The sequence below is a fragment of the Ochotona curzoniae genome, unplaced genomic scaffold (genome assembly GCF_017591425.1).
Source record: "Ochotona curzoniae isolate NIBS_2020 unplaced genomic scaffold, NIBS_Ocur_1.0 contig_1014, whole genome shotgun sequence".
Classification (NCBI taxonomy): Eukaryota; Metazoa; Chordata; class Mammalia; order Lagomorpha; family Ochotonidae; genus Ochotona; species Ochotona curzoniae.
Window position 1 is genome coordinate 22,976,137 of NW_024464920.1, and position 13,912 is coordinate 22,990,048.

The window sequence follows — 13,912 nt, forward strand, 5'->3', positions numbered from 1 at the left end:
TAAAAGTAAATTAAAATGGCTATCAATAACAAAAAGCAGTATATGACACATCAAAAGTACAATATATTGTACAACAGGGTAACAATAGGCTGGATACAAAGACAATGGTGTTTTAAAAATAAATTAAACCAAAATTTAAAAAAAAAAAACCATATGGTTCCATATGGAAAGACCAGCTTGTGCAAGGGCTGGCTGGATAGATCATGGTAAACATAGACTCTAAAGAATTCAGAAAGAGGGGCAGCCTGAAAGAATAAGCAAAGCACAGATCACTTAGAAATTCATACATTCTGTTAAAAATAGGAAGTCAGAAAGTTTTAAGACCTAGACATGCTTGTAGAGATTGTACCAATAGGTCATAGATCTCTCAAACTGTAGGAATCTAAAAAGAGGTTATCTTTATTGCTTGTGAGAGCTTCCCAGACACAAAGCTGACCTGTTATTTGTACATATCCCTTGAGAAGTTTTCCTTAAACATGAATCACTTAGTGAGAAAGGTGCTATGAAATTACTCCAGCAGCTAAAGTCCTTGCCTTGCACATGCAGGGATCCCATATGGGTGCCAGTTTGTATCCTGGCTGCCCCACTTCCCATTCAGCTCCCTGTTTGCTCCCTGGGAAAGCAATTGAAGACGGCCCAAAGCCTTGGGACCCTGTGAGAGACCAAAAAGAGGTTCCTGGCTTCAGATTGGTGCAGCTCAGGCCATTGTGATAACATGGGGAGTGAATCAACAGACAGAAGATATTCCTCTGTCTCTCCTCCTCTCTGTATTTCTGACTTTCCAATAAAAATAAATAGGTCTTTAAAAAAAAAATCAGTCCCTGACCCTAGTGAATGCAGTGATGCCATCTAGACCCTGGGGGACATGCAAGTCACACCTTTATTCACCTAGGCTGTTACAGACAATGGAAAGGCTCTGCATTTCTAAGTTCGGTCCAGGGCAGAATACGTGCAATCATTAACACATCCTGCTGTGCCTAGATGGATGTCTGAAACCAAGGGGGGAAAGGCTAATACACATTACATATGTGAATTTGAGGTAGGACATGATGTTTCATAGAATGTGTTTGGTGAAATACATTTGGGATTCTGGAGGGCATAATCAGAATCCTGCAAGATGAGATTAACTTGATCTTGTCCCTTAAAAATCCTACTGATGGCAGCCTTAAGTAAATGTGAGACATGTATGCTTCTGCTAGTCAAATTACGAGGAACGGAGATGAAAATGGCAAACTCATGAAAAAATCCTCAGAATCCAGGATTATATAGAAATAGGGTGCAGACAATACTAGAAGACAATTTGTCACAGTTCTCCTTATATTCCCCTCCCCTATTTATGTACACCTTGAATGCAGTCCACTAGCAGCCTTTGTTCTGAACTAATTTTTTCATGAATGTTTGTGTAGAAAACAGCCTTGACAAAAACAGTGTCCTTTCCTGCAGCAAAGGTCAGGCTTGTTTGCCATCTAGTATCATAACTATAATGTTTCTGTGCAAAGCAGATTTTGTAGAGTAAATAAAAGATTCAGTTTCCCTGATAGTTAGGGCTCCTCCTCCATTAACATGACCCACGACATGTGCATGCATCACTCGGCCCTCTTCTCCTTGTCCTGTGACATAGGAGTTCACAGGACAACTTCAAAGGCCAATGTTCCTGCTACTGCTGGCTATCATACAGTCCTCTGTGATCTCAACCATAAGTTTGTCTCTTTGTCCAGCAAATATTCACTTCAGCAGCTGACTGGCTGACTTTCAAAAAAGACAGGATTATATCATAATGTGAACTTTGCAGATGAGGAATCTGAGATTCTGACAAAGACTGGTATCTGAAACTGCTTGTTAACTTTTTTGATCAACTCATTTCACTCTTTTGACCAGTCAAGCAGTTAATGCTGATGAACATTAACACAGTGGCAAGCCATCTGGCAAGTGAAATTCCCTCCAGTACCAGGGTTAGCATATGGTCTAACTTGTTTTGAAAGAAAATACGAAATGCCAAAACTCCTGCTCTAGGTTTACAAAGAACACATCCATGTTCTTGAGTAGAAGCGTGTAGGGTAAAAGACCTACAACTAGCAAGCTACTGCCCCATGAGAAAAAATATTCTGAAGAAAAACTCAAAGAGAAATACATGGCTGAGGTAGTCACAGAGAAATAGTAACCTAGATCAAACCATAGTTAGATACAGTAAGTTTTGCTCAGGTTACAGCTACATGATCTGAAAACAGCACATCCTGCACAAGGTTCAAATGTAATAACCAAATTTCAGGTGTTGCAATGTGCAATGTTGTGAAGTAAGGACCAAAGGGACTGGTGTGAGGGTTAAGAGGGTGGAATCCGTAACAGTCTCATGACAGTAAGTTATAAGTGAATTTTGCTTGCCTTTCTTAGGTATTTTGTTCTTGTAGATTCTGCCATGTTACCAAGCAGCAGGAAGATCTTCATCAGAAGCTGAGCAAATTTGGGCACCCTGTTTCTCATTTTCCCATTAGGTAGAACCACAGCTTTATAACCTCATTTGACTTTTTAAATTACTCATCCTATGATATTGTTACACGAGAAAAAGGACAAAGAGGGTCTTCATTAAACCACCTTGCAAGGCAGTCTCTGAAACTGATACAGTATTGATTACAATAATCTATCTTGCTCTAGGACTTATCTTCAAACCACCAATTCTGCTGGTTCTCACTTTTCATATTGCTAGACACCTAAAAATCTAAAAACTGGTAAATAGTTGCATGGAATCAAAGAATTATTGTAAAGAAAGCAACTAACTATCTATATGCTTTTCCATATTACATAATTCAATCTTCACCTGTCTAGCAAGATTGGTATGATAGTTATTCAAAACTAACAGGTAATTACTAAGAGCAAGGAAGAAGAAAATAAAAACACTGAAAGCCAGCTAACGCATTTGGCAATCCTTTGAACAGCATTCAAAAAATTAACATAATTCTGAGACATTAAAAAATAGATGTCAGGATCCTTCATCCAAAATCCCAGAGTCAGTTTCAACCAATAAAAAGCACAATACAGTTGCAGAATGTTAAGCAGTGGAATGTTTATGCAAAATATGCAGTGGGAAATTAATCTGGAGAGGCAGGTATCCAGGGAAAAGATCATAAAGGGCATTGTGGATTGCTGTGATGACTTTCCAGTTTCAGCTTTATCCTGTAACTCAGATGTTTTCATTTGAAAGACACAGACCACACTGGTGGAATATGAACACTCTGCAACTATGATTACATCTTCTGTGTCGGTGGAAAGGCTTCACGACAACCTTTGAATTCCAAAAGATATCAACACACTCCAGGGGAGCACGTACAATGACAATTTCCTGGAAGGACAGTTAGGAGAGCTGACTTTGGCTCCTGGACTGTATATGGTTTGTGCAGTTTGTACAAAAAAAACAAGAAAAACCAGGGAAAAGACTATGCAAAGTATCATGGATGACACAAATAGGATTTACACAAAATCAGACAGTTCACAGAGGAGTTTCTTAGTGAAATCATAGCTAAAAGCATTCCTGGAGTAATCATGTGTAACCCTAATAACCTAAGATTATGTGTATGTTGTAAGTCACCAAGGATATGTTTACAAATAGCTTCATAGATAGGCAATTTGCTAGCAAATCTCTGTGAGAGTTTCGATTATGTCAAATATTAGTTTATTTTACATTTTCACAATGTCTTTCACTTTATAGATGAAACCTAGCATTTTTGGTTAGTAAAAAATGAATCTCAGAAACAGCCATAACATAATGTAAGGCTTTGGGAGAGGAAAGAAATATGAGTAAATACGTTTGGTCAGAATCATCTAAACAGTATTTACATGCTGACAGCTTGCAATGAGACAATCACTATGAAAACGGGTACTGAAAAATGCTCACAGATAACTAAGACATAACACCTCTTATACCTACCTACAGAAAAAAATTGAATTTGAAAATATTAAGTGTTGACAAGGAAGCCAACCTATTCATACACTGCTAAGTGAAAGAAAACAGTAAATCAATTTGGAGAGAAACATGTTAGCACCTAGTGAAGGAGGATGTATTTATGCCCGTGGTAGGCAGAATAGAATCTCTCCAAGCTGTTCACATTCTAATCAAGAAAATGTGTCAATGAATTATATTGTATTTCAAAGGGAATTTTGTAGATTTGATTAAGTTACAACTGTGCATTTGAGAAGTTAGTATCTAGGTAAACTACACATAACAAGAAGAATCCATGTCAGAGTGAAGGGATGGGGAGGGCAGAGTCAGAGGGACATTTGAGATGCTGTATAAATGGTTTTGTAAATGGAAAAGGGTGATAGCAAAAAGATTTCAGGTAACCTCTCGCAACTAAACAGACTAAAGCAAGCTCCAAAAAGAAGGCTGCCCTGCTAAAACTTTCATTTCAGGCCACTGAAACCAGTATCAAGCTTCTAATTGCCATGATTTTTTAAAATCTATGTTGCTTTAACTCATTGTATGGCAACTATTTTAGGTCACTAAGAGTACACTTTGTCTAAAAACTCCAATCACACAAGTACACAAGAAAACTTATTAAAATGATAATGGCAGCATTTCCTGAGGCATATAAAACTAGAAACTACCCAATATCTAACATGAGACTAAAAGAATACACTGAAATGCATTTCTGCAAGACAGCATTTGTGTAGCTATGACAATGAATAAAAGTTAAATCTAGTAACAGCTACACTCAGATGTATGAAACCTAACACTGAATTTAAAACCTAACAATTTAAAACACACCAAACTATACTAATATGTGGTGTGTATAGTACCTATCTACAGGTTCTGAAGGATTAAAATATCGTCTACACTATGGAATACTGCTCAGCAATTAAAAAGAATGAAATACAATCATTTGTAGCCAAATGGGCTGAAGTGGAGACCATTATGCTAAGGGAAATGAGCCAATCACAAAAGGTCAAATATCATATGCTTGCTCTAATATTACATCCATCAAATATATATAACAACAACAAAAAGGAGAAAAAACACCTAGTCAAAATAAAAAATCCAATCCCTACTACTGACCATGCCAACAATGCCAAGACCCACATAAAGAACAAAAAGATCAGAACCATTTCTCTTTCATATTTAATTTTAACAGACTGTGCCCTGCTGATGCCTAATGCTAACATGGCTGAGGCATGTTTTGCTCATCTTCCCAGGCAATGTCTCTTTCTTGCTTCAGTCTGCAGTTTTATGTTGTCAAATCTATTTTTTTTCCTGTGAACTTTACCTTTTCACACTTCCTAGTTATTTATATCTTTCTCAGTAAGTTCTTGTGATGTGATTCATTAATTGATCATCCATAAGAGACTGATTGTTTGTAAACACCAGAGATTGTTAATGTCCCTTTTATCACTGTTATTGTTTCATCTCATGAGCAATGATGTTCTAGTTTTTATTCTACTTTCTTTAGCACCACATGGGTCATGTGCTGGCTTCTATTCCTACATGAGGGTTCTTGATACTCTTTTAAACCATTCTAGTGATGCACTGGTACTTTTGCTACATGTTTGTTAGCTTCATGTTGATGAAAGTTTACTATCTTATGGACTGTGTACATTGACTCTGTGTTTAAGGGGATGTATAACGGAGATATAGCAGAAACTGACAGGTTCAGAGGTAAAAAGAGAGAGCAGTATGTCTCTATGTAAACAGAACAAGGATGGACTCCCAGTGAAATGGCTGAAGATGTCCTGACAGTAGGATGCTGGAATCGCCGACATTGTTCATTCTTACACTGTCAGGAGGCACTTCAATAGCAGGATGATAGACTTATGAACATTCATGAAGACATCCATTGTTAAAACTAGGGGGGGGTGGAAATCTGTGGGGAGGGGAGGGAACCTGAGGAGAGGAGTGAGAAATTTCAATATCTATTACACTGTGTCATAAAACAAAATACATACATACATACATACATATGTGACTAAGAGTGAACACTAAACTCAGGATATGATCTGCTCTGAGAACACAGGCAATTCTGATTTGAAGAAAATTAAGGACAAATAAAATACCAGCAGTGAGGTTTGGTAAAGGTGTTTGCTGAGTATACCACTGCTCATCATTCTGTTTCTTTGACTCACTGATGCTATAATAGATTTACATGCAACATTCAAAGGCAATCTCCCTCATCCACTTGCCCTGGATTCAATCAACTGCCTGAGAATCTATCAGAAAGCAATGCTGTGTTTTAAAAATTACCAAATTATTATATTATGGGGTAGACTAATGCCAACAATGCAAGCATCCCATGTTAGTGCCAGTTTGAGTCCCTGCTGCTTTGCTTTCAATCCAGCTTCTTCGGAATGTTCCTTGGAAGATAATGGATAATGGTTCAAACGCTTGGGCCCACATGGAAGACTTTGACAAAAATCCAGGTTCCTGGTTTCACCCTGGCCCAGCTTCAACCATTATGAACATTTGGGCAATGAACCAGCAGGCAGGCTGAATAGCTGCTAGCAACCCCTTCTCTAACTCTGCATTTTAAAGAATTTGTTTTTAAAAATCAGATACTACCTAGAAAATGTAAGAGAACTTCATAATTCTCCTCATTTTCCTTAAGTAAATTCATGGATGTATGAAAGGTATTTCAAAAGAAAATCTCTGGGGCAAGCCTCATGGTGTAGTATGTTAGGCCTCTGTCTGTGGTCCCAGGATCCCATGTGGGCATTGGTTCCAGTCCTCCACTTCCAAACCAGCTCCCTGCTGATGGCCTGGGAAAGCAACAAAGCAAGGGCCAAGTGCTTGGGTCCTCGCATCCACATCAAAGACCTGGAAGAAGCTCCTTCTTCCTAGCTGCAGACTGACCCAGCCCTGGCCACTGCAGCCATTTAGGGGTTAACCAGCACATGGAAGATGTCTTTTTTTTGTCTCTTTCTTTCTCTGTAACTGTTTCAAAAGAAAAAAAAATCCTAAAAAACAAGCAATCTACTACTTTCCCGGGCACATTAACAGAAAGTTGGACCAGAAGTAGAACAGCCATGATTTGAACTGGCACTCATATGGTATGGGACGGTATGGTAATGGTAATGGTATGGAATGCTGGTATTACAGGCAGCAGCTATACCTGCTAGGTCACAATGCTGCCCTTTAATTTTTTTTATTAATAAAACAGGTATTATGCATTCTATGGGGACATTCCTAAGAACAAAGCCTTGCTTCTTTCTTCCCCCTGCTACCCTCAATCTGCTTCTGTCCTTCCTCTCTTTTCATCAATTTTTGCTAAGACATAATTTTAATACATTCTATATTTGAAGTCTTAATTTTCCAAAGATCACAACTTTGGACAAATAAAAAGTAAGATGACCCCAGTTCCACAGAAGTATAACAAAGTACAACTAGTTGTTCCATTATCATCTTGAAGTCTCCCATATAAATCCCCCTGGTTCTCAAAGAAAACAATTTAGGAAAAGCCAGTCTGAGATGACTTAATAAAGGAATACAATACAGAACTTCTGTAAATTCCAGTTTTCAGGTCAGCATTGTGGCATACCAGGAATTGTGTTGCAGCACATTAAGTTGCCACCTGTGACATCAGCACTCCATGTGGGTATTTGTTTAGGCCCCTGCACACATGAGAAGTGTAGGTGAGGCATCTGGCTTTGGTCTGCCCTAGCCCTGGCCACTTCACTTGGACAGTGAATTAGCTGATGGAAGATATGTATGTATGTATGTATGTATGTGTGTGTGTGTGTGTGTGTGTGTACCGCCCTCCTTCTGTTACTCTGCCTTTCAAATTAATTATTAAACATCTGATAAAAAATTTTGTTCTCAGAATTGCTACAAATGCTTTAAAAAGTGAAGACTGTGGTCATCTTTTGCTTAAGCGAGTTTTATCAATATTTATCTATTAAGAATTAGAACCATGACTAGCATTGTAGATAGCTATTTAAGCTGCAGCCTGTGATGCCAGCAATCCCATATGGCCATCAGTTTGATTCGTGGTTACTCCATTTTAACCAGCTCTCTGCAAATAAACCTAGAAAGCAGTGGAAGATGGCATAAGTCTGTGCGCCCTGCCACCCATGTGGCATAGTCAGATGAAGCACCATGGCCATTGTGGCCATTCCAGGAGTAAACCACTACATGAAAGATTCTCTCCACCTGTCTTTCCCTCTCACTCTTTCTGTAGCTCTGCCTTTTAAATATCTAAATTTTAAAACAAAAATGAGACATCTTTTAAGTATCTGCCAATTCAAATAAAGTTACTATATGATAGCTATTGTATATTAAAGTAAAATCAGGAATACCTAATCATTTGCATTTCTGTTATAGAACATTAAGGTAAAATTGAATTGGGTGTATCTTAGGTAATAATCATTTGCTATACTATGAATATTTTAATTTAAATGAGTACTTGGCATCTAAATAAGGGTTTTTAGCCCAGAAATCAATCAGTCTGGGTGTATTAAAAACAATAATCACTGCAACAATTCCACCAGTATCATCACTTCCTTGGTGCTTTGGGGAGAAAGGGGATAATTACCACCCAAGAATTACAATCATGGAAACCCATAAATAAAGTGCAGCTACAAGTTCATAGCCCATTTTCATCCCCTTAGCACACATTTCAGGACCAGTAAGCCAATCTACAGGCCAGAATGAAGTAATTCCTGCTAGAGATATAAGTGCCTAGGGCTCAGTGCTGAAGATTTCCAAGGTGGCTAACATAGAGCTTGCCTAATAAAAACTCCAGGAGACTTGGGTTTGGGACAGGGGATTTTTACTTTGCCCTAGTCTCAGACTCTGTCAGTAGTCACATTGTCTCCAACACAGGAGATTCCTAATGTAAACATTAAGTTTATAGTTGTGCCAAGAAAATCAATCTAACTTCTTTCATTTATGTAAACCAGTTAAAAAATCAGTAATACGTGTAGTAAATTTATTTTTAAATAATCTTTATTTAGTCTTTTTTAAAACAAGTGAAGGATTTTGGTGTACAGATCCTCAATCCTTGTCTTAGTCTCCACTATTACGTGCTTCCTACTAATGAATCCTGGGACGCGATAAGTGACAGGAGCCTGTTACCCAGAGGAGTGACCTACTGTAGTTCTAGAATTCTGGCTTCAGTCTGACCCAGCAATGGGAAGTAAACTAGTGGACAGAAGCTTTCTTTTGCTGCATCCCTCTGCATTTCAAATGAAACAATTAAAAAAAAAAGTCAAGTGAAGAAATTAATTAGATGATTCATTTGCAGAGGCCAAATTCAAGACAAAAGAATAAACTAAAGGAAAAGCATTGTTTTTAGTATTTTCAATTGAACAAATTAGTCAATTAGCCAGGCTGCTAGATAGGCACAGCAGATTTTCCCATCTTAATTTGTGTTTCGCATGGGAGAACCCTAGTATATCCTGTGGGAATCATCATGGTTAGCAAAGTCTTCCAACCTTCAGATGTGTGTGTTGCTATAAATGTTGGAAATTTAAACTCTGGAACAAGGCCCAGAATTTTTTGTTAACTTTGAAACAAACTATGAGCCCCCTAAAAAAGAAAGAGACCTCGTTCCTCCGTGGACAATATACATTGATAATTAATGAATGTCCTGCTACTTGGTGGCTCTGGCCACACATTCCTATAGTCTGTGTTTCTCTAGGCTGGCCCTCTGATATCAGTTTTCAGCATGTGTTAGCAGTTGGTGGGCAATTTCAAAATCAGTTTGAAAAAAAATAAAATTCCTTTCAATTTCAAATGCTCATTCAACACCTAGCACTTTAAAGAGCAAAAGGAAATCTTATTCTACGCTATGCATTATATAGTAAGAATAAGAAACTAAATAACTCAAGATAATTTTAAATTTCAAAATCATATTGCTTCAAAACTACTTTTTTAACACTTTAGAAGGCTACAGGATGTCTATAACATGTATTATATAAATCTCAAAGGAGTTGATGCATAATGGCTATAATAAAACACATTGATATTCTTAAAGTAAAAAATGCAGTATGTGGGTCCAACATCATGGCTCAGTTGTCTAATTTTCCCTTGCAGGTGCTGGGATTCCATATGAGCACTGGTTCCTGTCCCAACTGCTCCACTTCCCATCCACTTCTCTGCTTATGGCCTGAGAAAGCAGCAGAGGATGGCCCAAGTCCTTGGGACTCTGTACTTACGTAGGAGACCTCAAAGAGGCTCCTGTTTCCTGGTTTTGGATTGACTCCACTCCTGCCATTGAAGCCATTTGGAAGGTAAATCAATGGATGAAAGACCTTTCTGTTTTTCCTTTTCTCTTTAAATCTGCCTTTCAAATAAAAATAAACAATCATTTTAAACAAATTCAATATTCAGTAAGAGGAACATGGACTACAAGAGCACGACATCCTGATCAAAGTAGATGAGCATGTTCAGGCAAGGACAAATAAGGGTATAGGAAACAGTGAAAAGCAGAGGAAAGACCGTAGAAAAGTCTAAGCTTTCATGATATAAACATCCATAAGAGGAAAGATTTCATAGTCCAGCGTAGGCATTCAACACCACAGTTAACATGTGAAATCATACACCTGCATCCATTGCCAAACTGCCTGCCTTCAGTGTTAGTTTAAGGACCTAGGTCCCTAGCACTCAAAGGGGAGACACATAATGAGTTACAGACTCCTAGTCTAGCTTCAGCATGGCTTAGCCTTGGAATATTGGACGTACCTAGAGAACCAGTGGCTCTCTCATTAGCAAAATGAAACTAATTATTTTTTCAAATATTTCATAGTTAAACTCTACTGAACAGAAACATCAAAGTCACACAAATGATTAGTAGAGGTGCTAAACAAGATCTAGGCAAATTTTCTAAATTGGCCTTTTTTTTAAAGATTTATTTATTTTTATTGAAAATGCAGATCAGATTTATGAAGAGCAGGAGAGACAGAGAGAAAGATCTTTTGCCTGCTGATTCACTCCCTAAGCAGCTGCAACAGCTGGAGCTGAACTAATCCAAAAAGCCAGGAGCCAGGAGTTTCTTCCAGGGCTCTCACACAAGAATAGGGTCCCCAAACTTTGGGCCATCCTTTGTTACTTTCCCTGGCCACACACAGGGAGCTCAACAGGCAGAACAACAGCCAGGTCACAAGCTGGTGCCCACAAGGGAGCCCAGCATTTGCAAGGTGAGGATTTAACCACTGAATCATCATGCCAGGCCCTATGAATTGGTTTCATTGCTGGGCTAACAAGCAGAATAACATTCAGAAGATAACCATGGATGATCCCTGGAACCTATAAATATCTTACATGGCAAAGATTTTAAAAACATAATTAAGACTGAAAACACTATATTTGGAATGTTGTCCTAGAATATTCAAGTAGGTCAAAATCTGTTCATAAAATCCTTTGGAACAGACAGCTTTCTTTGGTTTGGATCGTAATGATGTGGCAGAAGAAAACGCAGGTGAAATTCAAGCGGGAGAGGGACTTGACTCATTACTGCTATGGGCTGGGGTAGGAGAAAGACATACAGAAATCACATGAAGTAACACAGACAGCAAACTAGCAGCAAAGATGGCCAAGACTAATAGCCAAGAGACAAGTTGTAACCTGAGCCCTAGCACTGAAAGAAACTTAATCCAGTTAACAGCAAGCCTGAGCCTGGAGAAGACGGTCTACAAAGGACCACAGCCTGCACAACACCTTGTTTTTAGCTTTTACATGCTCCAAGAGACCTCAGTTAAGTCACTGTAGATGAGACAATTTGTTAAAATAGTAACAGAAAGCTTAAATAACCATGTCTGTGAAAAGTAAATCTTGGCCAGCCTCACCTGATGGTTGGTTATGAGGAAAGACATTCTAAGTATGGACTCAGAGTCTTGTTCAACAGAAACCAACCACACAGATGATTAAAAATTATAATATTAAAGTACAAATAAAATATGTCAATATAATTTTTTATTGAATATCTACTAGGTGCTGGTAAAGTGTGTTGACACTGACTTTGTATCGGCCATTGCGCTCACTTGGGGAGTGAATCATCTGACGGAAAATCTTCCTCTCTGTCTCTCCTCTCTGTATATCTGCCTTTCCAATAAAAAAATAATAAAAATAAATCTTTAAAGAAAATGATATTTAAATCATATTCACTACCATGTGGCAAGTAAAATTGAAAAAAGTTCACAAAATCCAAGAAGCTGAATAGTCAACTGCATTACATGTAATTTATTGTGACCTAAGTACTGTATAAAATAGTACTACACAAACAGTATTTCTTTTTTCTCATTATGTCTACTGCTGTAAATTGTGTAATGATTCTTCAGCATATTTTCACAAATTTCAAAATGACTACTTCTCCTAATAATTTTTACGACTTTCCTTAGACACATTTTACTTTCTGTGGTCCATTTTCTTATAGTAAACTTACACATTTCCAATCAAGGTGCAGCCTTTCAACTATTTTCAAATCAGGATCATCATGGATAAGGGATAGTCTCTTCAAAAAAATGGTGCTGGGAAAAATGGATCTACATGTACAGAAGCATGAAATTAGACCTCTACTTTATACCTCAAACAAAAATTAACCCTAAATCGATCAGAATCTAGATCTGCAATCTGATATCATCACATTTCTAGAGGATTACATCAAGGAAACACTGCAAGTCATTGGTATAGGCAGAGACTTCTGGTAAAAGACTCCAGAAGTAAAGGCAATGAAAGCAAAAATAAACAAATGGGACTACATCACATTAAGAAGCTTCTGTACTGCGAAGAAAACCATCAACAAAATGACAAAGAAACAAACAGAATGGAAGAAAATATTTGCAAACTAAAGCAACAAAGAAAAGTAATACCCTGGATTCCAGAGCCTTAGTGGTGGCAGAGCAAACCAACCGTCCACCTGCAGCACCAACCTCACATATCGTCACCAGTTCAAGTCCTGATGCTCCACTTCTCAGCCAGCTCTCTGCTTATGGCCTGTAAAAGCAGTGGATGATACTTCAAGGCTAAGGGCCCCTGCAACCACATGGGAGACCAGAAAGAAGCTCGTGGCTCCAGTTTTGGATCAGCTCAGCTCTGGCCATTAAAACCATTTGGGAGGTGAACTATCAGACTAAAGATCTGTTTCTGTTTCTGTCTCTGTCTCTCTCTCTCTTTCTCTCTCACTCTCTCTCTCTAAGACTTCCATGTAAAGTAAATCTAATCTAAAACGAAATATTCAGAATTCCTCAGACATCAGAAAATAGATCTACCGTATGTCTTTACCATCCCAAGCTGAGAATTCACTCAAACAAGATGAAATCAGTATATGCAAGTTATTTGTACACCCATGTCTATTGCAGTGTGGTTTGCAACAGCTAAGTTATGAAATCAATTCAGATGGCCATCAATGGATGATTGTATAAAGAAAATGTAACACATACACCCTATGGAATACCACACACACACACTGTAGAACACACTATAAAAGCCATAAAAAGAACCCAACAACCATCCATTTTCCAACTAAAATGGATGCAATTGTACATCATTAAGCTTAATGAAATAAGCCAGTATCAGATGGCTCCCCTATTTTGTGATTACTAATATACAGAGTACAAAATATGAAACTCACAAGCAAAATGGAATTGTAAGGTTTTGATTGTTGCTTGCAGCCTTTGTCTATACTCTTGAGGAACAGTATGCTTTTTTTTTCCTATTTGCTATGTGTTAAAATATTTACCTAATGGAGTGCTAAGCTTCTGCTTGCAAAGTGAAATGAAAGTATGCAATTATAAAAATTAAAAAAAAAAGGAAAGAATGAAGGGGAGAAAGGGTGGGGAAATGGGCATTAGAAAGGTGTGGTGCAAAAATCCTACTATGCTCCTAAATCTGTTATGAAATATGTGCCATTTGTTCACTTTTGATTTTAAAAAATAGGAATAACTTTCCCAAACTTTACTCCATGGTTTACATAACCCCCTTAAGCTTGTCAAATCA